General features: G+C 34.2%; 1 protein-coding gene across 3 annotated transcripts in view; it reads left to right on the top strand.

Annotated features, from left to right (window-relative positions):
- KCNQ5 (potassium voltage-gated channel subfamily Q member 5) overlaps nt 1-12,557 on the top strand; it is a 622,012-nt gene that overhangs the window by 594,831 nt on the left and 14,624 nt on the right. The gene's annotated exons all lie outside the window — the stretch shown is intronic.

Genomic DNA, 12,557 nt, shown 5'->3' with positions numbered 1-12,557 from the left:
CAGTTTTCTCAGACTATTAATCTCTTGAGAAATGGCTCTTATTCTTGTAATTTTGAATTAGTTCTTTCCGTATCCCTTTATGATTTTTCAAAAATCATTGACAGTGGTTCAGTAACTACATCTATTTGTTCTTTCAGTCACCTACGATGCATTTTCTAAGAATCAGGTAACTTGAACTCATCAAGAACAATGAGGTGGTCTCTATCTCCTCAGTTATCTATCAATTCTCAATCAGTATTTTTGTTGTGTCCTTTCAGTACAAAAGTCATTCTTCTTGTTAGAGAAAAAGAAGCAAATAAAGATTAATTTCTCTCTTCTCTGTTTTCATTTTTTCATCATTCCATTCCCTCCAAACATGGACCTATTCCCTCTTTACCCAAGAGAGCTAGAAACAAACAAAAAAAATCAATTTTTTGTTTAACTTTTCTTTAAAAGTCTCAATTCATTTTGAACTTTACCCCTGTTGATACTATTCTTATTTGACTGTGCCAGCTTTGCAATTCATCCTCTTTTATTTGCTCTTGCTACCATCTTTTTTAAAATCTAAGATGGTTGATGAATCCTATGGATTAGTTTCTGCCTCTTTAGAAAAATCCTTTTCTTCTCATTTGTACCTTCAGAATTTCCTTTTTGAGACTTTTCCATCTTTCCTAAGTTTCCTGGGTTCAACATTGGACCTAAAGTTGTAAGACCTATGTTGAAATCTCCACTGAAGCTCAATTAAGTGTATGACTACAGACAACTTAATTAGTTTCTCTGAGAGTTTCCTCAAATGTACATAGGGACAAAAATACTTGCTCTGTCAATCTAATAGGTTGGTCTATCTCAAAATAATATATGAATTTAGTTATTATAATTAATAATTTTTATTTAAAGTATTTATTAAGGTTCTACAATGGTAGTTCATTTGAGTTTCTCACTAGCAAGTGAGTTAACCAAACCATTTTCTCTGTTCTGCACAATAAAGAATCCTCTTCTCACAATGTCATGATTTTTCTCAATCCTCTTCCCTGTTTGTCCTGGGAAAAGAACTTCTGTCAATCTGGTTGTGCAATATGGAGGCAGTTGTTATTTGTGCTTCATTGTCAAGGAGACTAGAGATCTCACAGGTTATTTCTTAATTTATGCTTTTAAGTGAGGCAGAGTTGTGCAAAGCAGTCCTCACTCTCTTTTTCTGAGTCATTAAAGTCCAGTGGCAGGACAAAAGTCAAGACAACTAGTGCCTGCCTGGAATGCAATAGATAACCTTGGTGTCTCTGATGTGTAAATATGCTCTAAGCCATCCACATTGCCTGCTTCAGCTGCCTTCATGTCCACTGGAACAGACTGTTCTCATCTGCCCATTCTGCCAGGGGAAGTCTTCATATGCTAGGAATAGACATCCCCCTAATAGGTTTGTCACCCATCAGTTACCCTATCCTGGTTTCTCCTGCTTACTGAGATAATTTACCAGTGTATGGCAGCAGCCTCTCAGAACCACAGGTAAGAATTCATTATGAACACCAAAGGTGAATGAGCTCTGCTAAAAAGGGCTCAGATCACTTCCTACCTGTGTGACCCTGGGCAAGTCACTTAACCCCAATTGCCTGAGCAATTGTAAAATAAATAATAGATAAAAAGGGCTCAGAAAACCCTCACATGAGAAGTGATAGTCCTCCCTGAACACCCCATATACCCCTATGTGACCCTCCCTCTCTGAGTTTCAATTTCCTTACCTGTAAAGTGAGGAGGTTAAGATTTGACATCTTCTAAGGTCCATTCACGCTCCCAATCTATGATCCTGTGACACGTTATGCAAGACTATAATAACACTAGCTAGATTGTGTTTGGGAAGATAGATAATACCATTCACTGGCTTATGGCCCTCATTCACATATAAACCTGGCACTTCCCTAAAGATAGCCGCTTTACTTTGTAAGTACTCAGACTGTTCAAAATGTAACCTTTTTTTTTTTTTTTTTTAACAAGTTAATGGGTACAGAAAGTACTCACATGCAAGCCTTTGGAGAGGGCCCAACAGGGACATCTGCCAGAAATCAGGCCTATCTCGTAACATACTGTCCTGTTTGGAGGCTGTATAAAAATGATGGCAAAATTGTTTTGTTACCATCATTCTCTGATCTCTTATAGCTTTTCTTAGGAGGTGATGGTTACTCCCCAAAGGACCAGATTACTGCCTACCTGGCTTCAATTTCTGTAGCTCAGGTGCCAGCATTGATGTCATTAATTGCCCCATCTTCTGTGGCCCCCCTGCCAACATTGATGTCATCCATTGCCATCGATCTCTTGTAGCTCAGTTCCACTATAGCTCCCACCTTCTGTGTTTCTCATTCCATATGGCTCCAACTCTTACAGTGTAGCTTTTTCCCCAGAATTCAGTCTTCTATTCTCCAGTAGATGACACATTATCTCTTTTCCACAAAGGAGCTGATCATTTCTAGCCTAACCCATTTGGAGAGACTTCTCTGAAAATCCTGTGGGCTCTCAAAGGGGTCTCTGAGGTCCCTTCCAGCTCAATATCTATGATGCTATGAGACAAGGAAGGAGTAGCTGGGTAGCACAGTGGATAGAGTATGGGGCCTTAATTCAGTTCAAATTTAGTCTCAGACACTTACTATCTGGGAGACCATGGGCAAGTCATTTAACCTTGTTTTTGCTTCAGTTTCCTCATTTGTAAAATGAGCTGAAGAAGGAGAGGGCAAACCACTTCAAGCATCTTTGCCAAGAAAAACTCAAATGAGGTCATGAAGAGTTAAACACAGCTAAGAAACAACTGAACAACATGACACAAGAATTACACAAGATTCCACAAATAATTACCTAGGAGTCAAATTGCACTTATAGATCAGTGTCTCCATTCTTTCAAAGTTTACTATAGATACCTGGACCCCACAGCATCATCTTTACAGATAAAAGTTCTCTTTATATGGCTGCAGTGAATTAGAGGTGTACAACAAGAACAATATATTTGTGTGTATGTCTTTATCTCTCTTCCCTCTTTAATTTTTTTTCTTTGCTCAGAATTCTCATGCAAGTTTACAAATTCTCAGCTGTTTCTACAGCTATTTTTCTGATTTATGATGAGTCTTTTACACCCTCAAGTGGTGGTGATGGGGTACTTCATTTTGTTGCCTTTTGAATGCTTGTTTGTTTCTCTCATCTCTTATTTAGTAGTTACTATGGAGAACAGTACCTTCAGTTAGTGAAGATCTGAGTTCAAGTTCCCCCTATCCCCATATTTTTGGTGTGAGGTTTGGTTTTAGAGGCTCTCGATATCCTAGCCCTATAAAGAGGCAAAATGAAATGAGTTGTAATCCAATGGCGCCTCTTTATTCAACAGCAAGGCATGAATGAAAAATATTTGAAAGTAGCTTTATTCTTTTTTCTAAAATTAAGCACTTCTTCAAATAAATGAGGTTATTAGCTGATCCCTCTGGAATTTATTATAAATTAACAGAATGTTCAGTTAAATTCCTTTTAGCTACAAATAAATAAAAGATCCTAGAGGCTCCCTTTCCCTACAAAATTAACAACATATTTTTGGGGTTTTTTTTAGCAGCATTGGGTGCTCAACAAAGTTTTGTCTTGAACCTCTGATGTGCTTCAAGAATTATAAAGCACAACTAAAGATTTAACTAAATTATAAATGGAAAAATTTGGCATAGGTTCACCAGAATGTCAAAGTCCCATTGTTCTATCACCCCAGGGCAAAAGTGATTCTTTAATCTCGAATCCAACACCTATACATTGCATTTAGAGTCTTAGGCAGTCCTGCTCTCCCAGAACTCTTGCTGGGATTTTTTCCAAAGTCTAATAGGGAAGATTGCATTCCACACAACGTAATTTGTTTGACTGTTCTGAGATAAAGGGACACCCATTCGGTTTCCAATTCTTTACTATTACAAAAAGTCCTTCTATGAATATTTTTTCCTAGATAGAAGGAAAGTTTGAAATCTGAAAAGAAAGGAATCTAAGAAATGGCTTATCAGTCTTTCTACTCTTGCCCTCTCTTTTCACATAGTTGACAGATTGTTCAAATAGGGAAAGTTGAATCTGCTGTAATGACAGTAACTTCTCATTTTATCCCTTCTTCAAACTTGTATTGATTGTTTTATCTTTGTTCAAACAAATCTAATACTATCTGACTAAACACAGATGACTGATTCTGAAATGACTTTCTCTTTAGTAACCAGTCATTTCCTGAATGTAAAGATACAGTCAGTTTTAATTTTTGTAATATTATTTGATCTTCATCATGTTCAACATATTCTAATTTCTTTCTTAATACTATTTTTTACCTCACTGCCACTTCCCATCATGCTTTCAATATGCAATATCTCAATATCCCATGTATATACCTCATTACCTAGAAGTACTATTAATATTCATATATCACAAATAATCATTACAGTAATCAGAATTCTGAAGTTTTTCACTGTTATTTTCTTTTATATTATTGCCTTGTGTATCATGAGAAAGTAATCATGATCTAACATGCTATCCTACCCACCTCCTGACTAAGGGTTTATAGACTCAAGATGGAGAATGAAACAAACATATTTGTACATACCAATATAGCAGTTTGTTTTGTTAACCTGTACATATTTGTTAACAATGGTTTTGGTTTTTTCTAATTGGAGGTTGAAGGTAGGATATGTCTGTTTATAAATAAGACTTCTGATCAAATGGACCACAATTCTTTGAATGCTTTCATTCCTTGATCCCTAAATACAATTTCTAATATCATTTCTACCATCATCCCCTAAATTTATAGAAATGCTACTAAAAACCAAGAGTTAATGTGGAAAGTAGCAGGGGCAATGATGATGGAAAGTGTGGCTGAATCTGGTCAAATACATGCAGAAGGGCTTCATGCTGGAGATCACACAACTTTATAAAGGAACAAAAATAAATTTTCAATATATCTTGGGAAGATTACAACAGAATGTAAAAGATAAGAGACAATACTATTAGTTGACTGACCTACCTAGCTTACTAGACTGATTATAAACTTTCACACACTATACAGTACAATCAATTTGGCTTATTTGGTCTTCACAAATGGCATTCCAGCTCTCTTATGTTTGTCTTTGTACAAGCTGTTCCCCATGCCTGAAATTCATTCCTTCCTTAACTCCATGACTTGGGATCTCTAGATTTCTTCAAATGCTACCTTCTATCCAAGAAACTTAGAAGAAGTTATTACTTCCCCACCCACAAATTTCCTCATATTTTATACATATTTTCTCTATTATATTTAATATTGTATATTTTTCTATATTATATATACATATTTATTTTCTATATGTATGTTGTAGGTATATATATATATATATATATATATATATAGTTATCTTGCCCAGTAGAATATAAAGTCCTAGAGAACTTTTGTTTCAGTTTTGTCTTTTAATCCCAGAGGTTAGCTCAGTGCCTGGTATATAGTGAGAGATTAGCACTTACATTTTGATTAAATAGATTGGTTAATTGATTAAAGTACCAATTAATATAACTACATCCCCATAAACATAAAGCTTATTTCTTTTTACACACAGCATCTGGCCTTTTTTATTATTATTATTGTGAACTTAAGTCAGTCAGTCAACAAGCATTTATTAAGAGCTTTGTGCCAATCACTGTGCTAAGTGCTAGGAAAGATAAACTAAGACCCCATGATGCTGTAAATAGTTTAATAGCCTATTTCCAATCTTATCCAGCTAAAAAATTAATGATTTATATGTTATATGTCTATACATATACATGCATATATTTAATACTAGATTTTTAAGAAATAAATTATTCTTTTCATTTTCTTACTATATTTGTTCCTCCTAGCCATTGTATTGAAGTTGAAGAGAACCAAAGTTTATATTGATTTAATTGGGAGCATCTTGTCAAATTCTTTAGAGAATTTTTCCTTCTTCAATCTCTGCATGTTATATGATGTAATTATTTTTGTAAGGGTCTTTCCTCCCACCCAATAGTTCCATGAAATAAAGTTTACTGCTTTAAACCATTTATTCACTTTTCTATGGCCTCTGAACCATACCTCTAATTGACAGATACTTCTTTTATCCATCTATAGTCAAAGCATCAATATGTATATGGTTCAATTCTTCTAAGTGTAGAGCAACTCCTTGATTATAAGACAATGAATCACTCCTTAAAAGCTATTGTTGTTGAATCATTTCCGTTGTGTTTTATTCTTTGTGTACTCATTTGGAGTTTTCTTGGCAAAGATACTGTAATGATTTTTCATTTCCTTCTCTAGCTCATTTTACAGATGAGGGAAATGAGGTAAACAGAATTAAGTGACTTAACCAGAGTCACAGAGATATTAAGTGTCTGAGATCAGATTTGAACTCAGGAAGATGAGTCTTCCTGACTCCAAGCCCACAGTTCTATCCACTGCTGCCCTATTTGGTGGTACTAGGCCATCAAGAAATAACTTATTCTTTCCATTTTCTTATATTAGCTCCTCCAAATTTTGTGACTTTTTGGTGTAATATAATTTGGTGTAATATAATTAATTGCTGGAGTTTGAGGAATAGAATGACGTTAGTAACACTAAGTCAAAGAGTATTTAAACAAAGGGAGAAGAGGAGGAATAAAGTATAAGACAGAAAAGTAGGAGGAAGCCAAATTATGAAAAGCTTTGAATTCACAGCCTTAAGCTCTGGAGCTTAAGATACAAAAGTTTTGGCTCATTGTAATTCTACTTATGGTTCTACCTAAATTATTGGATCCTGCACCTTTGATATTTGCTGGGGAGAAAGTAAAGCTGGGGAGAAGGGATTGGAGGAAAAAGTGGTTCTGGAAAATCCACTGTAGATTTTGATCCTGGGGAACTCCAAAGGCTCATTCTACTTTTGAGAGAATATGATTCAAAAAAAAGTCCAAAAAAAAAAAAAAACCTACAGCCCATTCATACATAGGTTTTTATTGAGATTGCCTATAATCTGTAACAGAAGTACTAATTACATAATTCCCAGGTCTTTTCAGTGGAAATTAAAATATGCTCATTTGGATATTTAAATATCCATGAAATCATTAAAGTATCCAAAAAGTCCAATATATTCAACAAATTATCCCCCAGCTTTTTCTTCTTCCTTCAATAAAGAGAAATCTAAGATGAAACATTCTACTATACCAATAATTCTCAAATTTGTTGGTCTACAGATCTTTTTATACACTTAAAAACTGAGAATCCCAAAGCACTCTTGGTTCTGTGGATTTTATATGTTAACACAAATACTTCTGTGAAAAATAAAGGATTCCCATCTGCTTCTGCAATCTATTGAAAGATATTGTTTGGTTAAAGTATATGAAAAAAATTCAGCCTTACTCAGAGAGGTAGTTGAAAAAGGGAAAAATATCTTAAGAGGCAAATAACATGTTGGTATTTTTTCAATGTATTTTATTTTATGCATTTATTTTAAATAGTATTTTATTTATTTATACATACAAAGATAGTTTTCAACATTCATCTTTGCAAAATCTTGTGTTCCAAATTTTTCACCCTCACCTCTCTCTTCCCTCCTCCCCAAACAATGTAATATAGGTGAAAAATGTATAACTCTTCTAAATACATTTCCATAGTCATCATGCTGCACAAAAATATCAGATCAAAAGAAAAAAAAAAGGAAGAATAAACAAGCAAAAAAAAAAAAGGTGAAAATAATTTATTCTGATCCATATTCAGTCTCCATAGTTCTCTCTCTGGATATGGATGGCATTTTCTTTCACCTCCTTGATGTCATGGTCCTTTTTGAGAATGAAAGACAAACAACAATCATCACAAGTCTATTGGAATTGTTTTGAATCACCTCACTACAGAAAGAGCCACGTCCACCACAGTTAATTAACACATAATCTTCTTGCTGTATACAATATTCTCTTGGTTCTGCTCATTTTACTCAGCATCAGTTAATGTAAGTCTTTCCAGACCTCTCTGAAATCATCCTGCTGATTATTTCTTACAGAACAATAATATTCCATTCTATTCACATGCCATAACTTATTCAGTCATTCTCCAACTGATGGGCATCCACTCAGTTTCCAGTTCCTTGCCACTGCCAAAAGAGCTGTTACCAACATTTTTGCAAATGTGGGTACTTTTCTTTCTTTGGTGATCTCTTTAAGATACAGATGCAGTAAAGATAAGTATTATTTTTTTTTAATTTTCTCTCCTTGGATGTTCTAAAACTCTCAACACCCTGCAGACCACACACTTTGAGAATCACTGCACTACATGAAAACCTAGCTCATGGCATATACCTTCCTGACACACTCCCTCTCTAGGATAGCCTAGAAGTAATTAAATCTCATTCTTCTTAATCTTCTCTGAGAAAATCCAGAGAATCATCATACTCTATAAGCAAGTCTAAATTAACAGAAAATTAGCTACTTTTATAAATCCATTCTGTTTTATCAAATGTAATTAACTGAATCAGAAGATTCCTACTTACTTATTCAACCTCTCTGGACTTAGTTTCCTTACCTGTAAAATGAAAGGATTGAAGTGGATCCTATAAGATACGTTTTAGTTCTAAACCTAAGATTTCTATTACCTACTTCATAGACTCCAAAGAGATAATGTATATATAAATACTTTTGCAAAATTTACAAGACTAGAAAGATCAGTTATTGTCTTTATCTCTTAACCTCCTTTCATTCCCACCTCCAAGAACAAAAAAAATTGTTCTATTTCTATCTTAGAATGGTTAGTTCTTAATTAGTAAGTCTGCCTTATATGCTCAGTTTCAAACATTCCAAATATTATGAATCCCATGTTTAAGAGTTTAGTTTTGATAAATCAATGTGGCAGCCTATGCCACTTGGGAAGCCAATATTCTATGAAGCAATCAGACTGGTGGCCCATTAGACATTTTAAAACCCATTTTGCATATTTTTCATCATCTTGTCATAAAGAAATAATAAAAGCTGCCAGCTTCATGGCCTTACATTTGACATAATAATATTGATCACAATGATTAACTATGGGCTTTTTTTTCCCCTTAGTCTTGGCTAGCTTACAGACAGTAAATTATGTGCAATAAAAATTAAATTAGCTAATGTTTTTATATGAAATATTATGACTAGGTGATAGCTTGCAGCTTAAAATAGAGCAAATGAGGGCCCACTAGTTTACATGGGCCATGGCACTATAGCCTCAGGCCATTTCTGCTCCCAATATTACTGTTTGATGACATGCAGACTCCCAGGCTTGTGGCCCTCAGTCAGTACAATCACAGCCATTAGAAAACTTTTCCTGGAGTCCATTTTTCAGTTGTTTTATGATGGTTACCTGACCCACAAATGAACCAAAAGTTGAACAGGTTCCTTTTTTTTTTTAATTATTAGAGCCATAAAGAATGACCTCCCTAAATTCCCTCTCTGACCCCAATATAGATGTGAATGAAGAAGTTTACAATCTCTCCAAGAGTTTTGAGAATGATCCTAGTATTTAGGGGAGAAGAGCTTTACCTGTACAATTAAGATCAATTCAAATAAAAATGCACATTAAAGAAAAAAAAGTTGATATATTCAAAATATAATCAAGATCAGTTTGTTCCTACAAAAATTAGAAAAGAAAAGACAGACAAGAAAGTAGTATGGATTAGTGGATTGAATGATGAATTTAGGAGTCAGAAGGACTCAAGAATACCCCCTCAAATGTTAACTACCTGTTTGTCTAAAATGGGAACAATAACAGCATCTACCTCCAATAGTTGTGACAATCAAATGAGATTGATATCTATATAAAGTATTTAGACAATCTTTAAGCATTAAATAAATATCAAGTACCATCATCATCATCACCATACCAAAAAAAGGTGCTAAATTGAAACAAACTATCCTTCAATCAGGATAATTGTCATCTATTTAAATCTTCTGTAAGAAAAAAAATCCATAATAAGAGGAAAAAATAATGGGTGGGGGAAGAGAGGGGATAGATAGATACAAATTATAGAGAAACAACTGAATGTACACTAAGTTTTTAGCTCTTCAATGTGAAAAGACTATCCCAAATCCATCATTGACTTACAAGTTGTTGATGACACAATTTCTCTGTTATAATAGACAAAGGAACAAACAGTTCATTCAAAAAAGAATGTATTAAATTGAAAACAGAAGGACTGCTGAATAGTTTTCTGCACTCTGGATCTGTCTTGTCGGATTGGCAATTAGCTATATAGAGTATATTCATTTTGAGATCCTGGGAGATCCATCTTGTATTACAAGTTTCTGTATTCAAATATGCTTTCACACATACATATGTACATGTGTGTACACATCTGTGTGTGTTTATGAGTATATATATTTCCTATGGATAAGTCTGTTTTCTGTGAGTTTTTGTTTTAATCTGCTTTTTTTTTAATCTCCCACTTTAATCTTTAAATACTTTTAGGAATTTTTTTTAAAACATAAGTAGCCATGAGAGGTATCATGGTGTAATAAAGCCCAGTTTCTAAAACTGGTTCACAAATCCATATGGGATTTCATAAATGAATGAAAGGGTCACAAAATTATGATTTATTATCTAAATGTTTTATTTGAGGGCCCACATAAAAATTTCTCAGATGAAAAGGGGTTGTGAGTGGAAAAAGTTTTAAGTCATGTAGTAGGGGACCAGCCTGGGAGTCAGAAATGCCTTGCTCAAGATCAGTCTAACTTTGTGACCATGGGAGATTCATCCAATCTTATACCTCCTCTGATCTATATGTAAGAGGTGAGGGGTATTAGGGAAAGAAATTATAAGCCTAGATTTTAAAAATGTAATTATATTAATATATTATAAAAATTTATTGACCCACCATATAGTTGTCTTTAGCTGGGGTTGGAATGGGGTATTCCAGGATTACCTGGAATCAGGAAGACCTGAATTCAAATCCTACCCCAGACAATTATTTCCTGGATTTATTTATGTGCAAGATACACCTATGGCAAGATGGGCAAGATACAACCTTTTCAATGCTCAATATCACTCTCTGAATGATGGGAATAATAATAACACCTACTTTGTAGGGCTGTTGTGAGGATCAAATGAGACAATATATGTAAAGCACTTTGTAGATCTTAGAATATTATTATTATTGTCCTTATGAAAGGAGATATATAGTCTTTAAAACATTTTCTCTAAGACTAAAAACAGAATCCTGAATATACACTTGCATTTCAGAAATTGGAAACTAATTTATAAAAGTCATCTCAACCACAGAAACAATTTCTAGATAGATGCCATCTCTAGGAACTGAGTCTGGACTTCTGAACTTTCCTAATCACTTGGGGGGAAAGCAGTATTGCATTTTGGCTTTAATTTTATTTTGTTTTTGTTTTTGTTTTTGTTTTGCTGAGGCAATTGGTATTAAGTGACTTGCCCAGGGTCACACAGCTAGCAAGCTAGAAGTGTCTGAGATAAGATTTGAACTCAGGTCCTCCTGACTTCAGGGCTGGTACTCTATCCACTGTGCCACTTAGCTGCCCCCCTTGGCTTTAATTTTAAAAGTAGATCTAGAGATTTCTAAATCCGTTACTCAGGTTTATTTTTTTTCCGTATGGAATTAAAAGATGACAGATCTGAAATATTTAATCCAATTAGTCCAAATTAATCTTACTCTCCATCATATATTAGACTGAATACTGAGATTGTAATCAAAAGAAATGAATTCTGTCACTTAAAGTAGCTGCCACCTTGATCAAGTTATCTAATTTTTCTGGGTCTTGGCTTTTTCATTTATGAAGTGAAACTAACAATATTTGAATTATTATTCTGGTTTGTGTATTTGAATATTCATTTTTCCCAGAGATTTCATTTGCTAGATATATACCCTAAGGAGGTCAATTATAAAAAGAAAGACCTCATATTATGCTAAAATATTTATTGTACCACCTTTTGGTCACAAAGAACTAGAAACACTGCAAACCCACTGGTAAATAGTTAAACAAGTCATAATCAGTGACTGTAATGAAATATTATAGTACATAAGAAATAATGAATATATAGGAAAGTATGAGAAAACTAATGTGAACTAGAAGCTCTGGTTCCCTTAAATCCAATTCACAATCAAGTCAAGACATCATCCTTGTGATGTTATCAATCCCCTTTGAGAACAAGGGACCAACAAGAACAATAAAAAAAATTATATATACATAAATTGTTGTTGTTTTCAGTCTTGTCCTTGACCCCATTTCCTTCTCTAGCTCATTTTTCAGAGAAGGAAACTAAGGCAAACAAGGTTAAAGTGAGTAGGTCACATAGCTAGCAAATATCTGAGGCCAGATTTGAATTCAGGAAGATCAAGGCCCAGCACTCTATCCACCATATATATCACCTAGCTGCCTTACACAATAATTACAACATAAATGGAAAAACAACAGCAAAAAAGGAAAATGAATAGTGTGAATTATAATGAAGACTGGCCCCAAAGAAAAGATATGAGAAAGTGCCATTCTCATTTCCCCCCACCCCATTCCTAGTTTCTCAGTAGTATGGAATGTTACATATAATGCCAAACTATTTCTGGTTAGTTAGATTTAACTGTGTTGGGGTTTTTTTT

Source organism: Sarcophilus harrisii, chromosome 4 (genome assembly GCF_902635505.1).
Source record: "Sarcophilus harrisii chromosome 4, mSarHar1.11, whole genome shotgun sequence".
Classification (NCBI taxonomy): Eukaryota; Metazoa; Chordata; class Mammalia; order Dasyuromorphia; family Dasyuridae; genus Sarcophilus; species Sarcophilus harrisii.
This window is presented reverse-complemented; position numbering and strand designations above follow the sequence as displayed.